The sequence below is a fragment of the Montipora foliosa genome, unplaced genomic scaffold (assembly GCF_036669935.1).
Source record: "Montipora foliosa isolate CH-2021 unplaced genomic scaffold, ASM3666993v2 scaffold_425, whole genome shotgun sequence".
In the NCBI taxonomy this organism is placed as follows: domain Eukaryota; kingdom Metazoa; phylum Cnidaria; class Anthozoa; order Scleractinia; family Acroporidae; genus Montipora; species Montipora foliosa.
In genome coordinates, this window is record NW_027179729.1 from 171,425 (window position 1) to 175,000 (window position 3,576).

At 39.4% G+C, this 3,576-nt stretch overlaps 1 long non-coding RNA gene across 1 annotated transcript in view; it reads right to left on the reverse strand.

The window, feature by feature from the left end:
* Positions 1–1,551: 1,551 nt before the first annotated feature.
* Positions 1,552–3,576, reverse strand: part of LOC137988662 (uncharacterized) — a 13,969-nt gene continuing 11,944 nt past the window's right edge. Inside the window, exon 3 of the long non-coding RNA XR_011120817.1 lies at positions 1,552–2,257. This is a non-coding gene — a long non-coding RNA (uncharacterized lncRNA). The remainder of the gene's footprint in view (positions 2,258–3,576) is intronic.

Below are 3,576 nucleotides of genomic sequence, written 5' to 3' on the forward strand. Positions count from 1 at the left end.
ACCTCATACTCTCCTGCTATCATGGTGTAAGAGGTAGTAACTGTTAAATCATAGATATGGGCCCAAAGAAGGAGAGAGAACAACTCTCACTATGCTGAAAATCGAACCCAAGAACTCCGAATTAAATCACGGACTCCTCTCTCTCTTTCCTCCGAGGGGACTCAAAGTGACTCAAAGAAAAAAAAAAGCGAGAAGCAGGCGTAAAATAAGGTAGTGGCGACGAGGGAACGGATGCGTCTTTCAGCATTCGCGTCTGCATACACTTCACGCAGCGGAATTGTGAATAGGCGAGCCTCGGTGGAGGAATGAGGTCTGAACAGGACTGAGCTACAAAGCAATACGGAAACGAGTCGTTGGGAGTTAAGGTACTATTTCCCAGCAATTTAACAGGTACTTGTATTAAGTATTATTCAAGTATGAAATCTTAGTTCCATTTTTCTAACCTTGGTTTCGTTCGTTTCGACGAAATTTGCTTATTTCTGTTCCTAAAATCCAGAGAAACTCGTGGTTTTCCCTCACTGGATCAGTGATATTCGATGAAAACAAAAAAAAAATCTGCATAAGAATACGCCAATAGTATTTATGTCGGAGGGAACCTCACCTCATTGTTTCTCAATTGTAATTTCTGCCGTCACCAGTCCTACGTCAGCGTTGTAGGTGAGAAATAAGCCATTTTAGTTTCCTTAGGCCTGTTGCTCTGAGCGATGCTTTGAGATCGTAAAGACCTCGCTCTTTCACACAGACATGATAAAGTAACTCCATAGTGGCTCATTTCATTCAAGTCAGAGGTGTAGGAACCAATCCGCGATCAGGCGGTCTTTTTTTTTTTTGGAAGGACGCGAAAGGTACGCGCTCTCCCTGAAGAAAAATACGCCTGACAGCAGATTATGTAAGAAGCAGAAAGTTAACTTTAGTTTTTAACAGTTTTAATTAAATCTGTTAGAAGCGTTTACACAAGTTTACATAAATTACGACCTTGCTCAAAGCAGTTAGAACTTCAACATGGGCTTAATTAAGGACAATGTCCACTAAAAGACAAGTTAAAAGAAAACTTTGCAAGATGGTAAGTCTTAACCAATTGTTCAATTACTTCAAATGGACCTCAAAGTTGGTAATCTCACGTCGTTATCAAGGAGACAACGACCTAGAAATTTACCAAAATGTAAAACTCACGTGCAAGGTTGGTTATTTAATACATATAGTAATACGTGAAGAAGCAGTTAACCTAGCAACCTTGTTGATAGAAGAATCCTCCTTACAAGAAGGGGGGTCTCTCTACTAACTAAAACATTCACTAATTAGCAAGTAGTTTGAGGGGAATATTTATTTGGTTAGGACAAAGACCAGTTAGAAGAGAACTTTGCAAGCTGGTAAGTGTTAAGCGATTGTTCAAGTTCCTTCAAGTGGACCTCAAAGTTGGTCATGTCACGTCGTTATCACGGCGACAAGGACCACGAAATGTACCAAAATGTAAAACTCACGTGCAGGGCCTGTACAGTCTTGTTTTTGTTCATTATTAGCGCTTTTTTTTAATTTTGTGGCGTCCTTGTCACCGTCGTCGTACTGTCTTAGCTCCCTATTATGGCTGCCATGACTCATCACGAAAATTCACCGGCTGAAGGTGGTCATTTTCAAAACCAGGGATTGGATGTTTTCTGATTTTCATTCTGTAAGCATCAGGGTGACTGATTTTACTTTACTTATTCTAAATTGTATTTACCTGATAAAGCATAATCTTTCATAGGCTGCTACACCTTGGTCATAATCATTCTATACCTACCAGTTTCTTTAACAACGTAACGTAACATCCCGAAACAACAAGAGCCGTACATTCTATTGCTAACAATTTTGGCAAAATATCTTGGTTTTTATGCTAAAATGACAAAAGTGATGAAGGAATCACTACGCTTACAGTATATTGTTCAAAAACAACTCCCGCCACTTTTACAACCAACCATAAAAAAGACTGTGACTGATCGGTTCTTCTGGGGGTTGTCATTGGTTGAAATAACGATTTGACTCTTAATTAAACACTAATGACAACGATGTCAATTTACCTAGTTGCTTGTTACCTTTACTTAATACATTTCCTTTTTTAACTCAATTAAATCAAAAGAAACTGATTGCTTCTTCAGTACTTCAGACTTGACCATTTCTTCTTAGAGCGTGGCTGAACTGAAGCCGCCGCACACACGTCCTCGACCATTGAGTATTTTGTTCCATCGTACTTCGATTCGTCCAACAGTCCGAGGTACAACTGAAAAATTCACATAAAACAAGAACATCATTTTCTAACCTTAATTCAATTCCGGTCAACACGACTAGATATTTTCCCCAGGACGGTATTAATAAGTAGTTGAAAGAGTCACCATTGGGTCAAGACAACTGTTCAAGTAAGAATTGGTGGAAATAGCTTTTTCTCTTCAGCTCTATAGCTCTTCAATTTACTGACGCTAGTTCTGGAATGCACTACCTGTAACTACTAAACAAATTACATCCTTGTTTAGATTTCATAAAAATATTAAGATTGTATTAATGACTGATTGCTACATTAGTTTTCCTCCTTGATTATTTTTCTCTAATATTTATTATTAGGAAGCAAAACTTTTAACCTAATTAATAATTATGTCTGATGATCGCGTAAGCGTGAGACTCAGAGTCACATGCAGAAAAAATTATGTGTTATTGATTAGTTCAATCTTCAGATATACTGTGCTCTGCGAACACATCGTGCACTCTACCGCAAGGACATACTAAATATACATAAATAAATATACTAAATATATAACCCCAAATGTCCCACACATGTGGTACATCTAAGCCATGCCAGAGTGCTCAAACTAGCGAGCTAGTGAGCATGCGCAATGGCTAGCGGCAATGACTCATCCCAGTAGGGTGCTCAATTTGGACATGAAAGCAAAAGCTTTGTAATGCCAAAGAGCTATATCTAACTGCAGACAGTACTGTTTCGGCCTTCTGGGCCTCATCCGTGCAGTGCTGATGTCTGGGATGGAGGTTAAGCTTATAAAGCAACCCCAAATGTCCCACACATGTGGTACATCTAAGCCATGCCAGAGTGCTCAAACTAGCGAGCTAGTGAGCATGCACAATTGCTAGCGGCAATGACTATATATGATATATGATAGAGAAGGTTAATTTGGGAACCGAAATCAACGCAACTAAGTAAGCAAGTGAAAATGTGCTCAACCAGGAATCGAACCTGGGTCTCCAGATTACCGGCTGGATGCCTTAACCACGGCGCCACAGAAACAACCACAATATCAACACAAAGACAACACATACACAACTGTGACTTCATAGCGGCTAGGTCCGAGGAGACAATTTCACACATTCTCTGCAGTCAGGATCACGTCACTACTCCTCGGTCGATCAGCGATGCATGCCCAAATCCCCCTACAAATTTTACGTACAGTAAGGTAGGGAGGGGATATATTAGCAATTGCATGATTGCCTTATTTACTTACGATCACCAGCCTATTCCCGTTTGGATTTATTATTATTATTATTATTATTACAATTGCAATCGCGTAATTACTTACGAAAGTCATTTGAAAA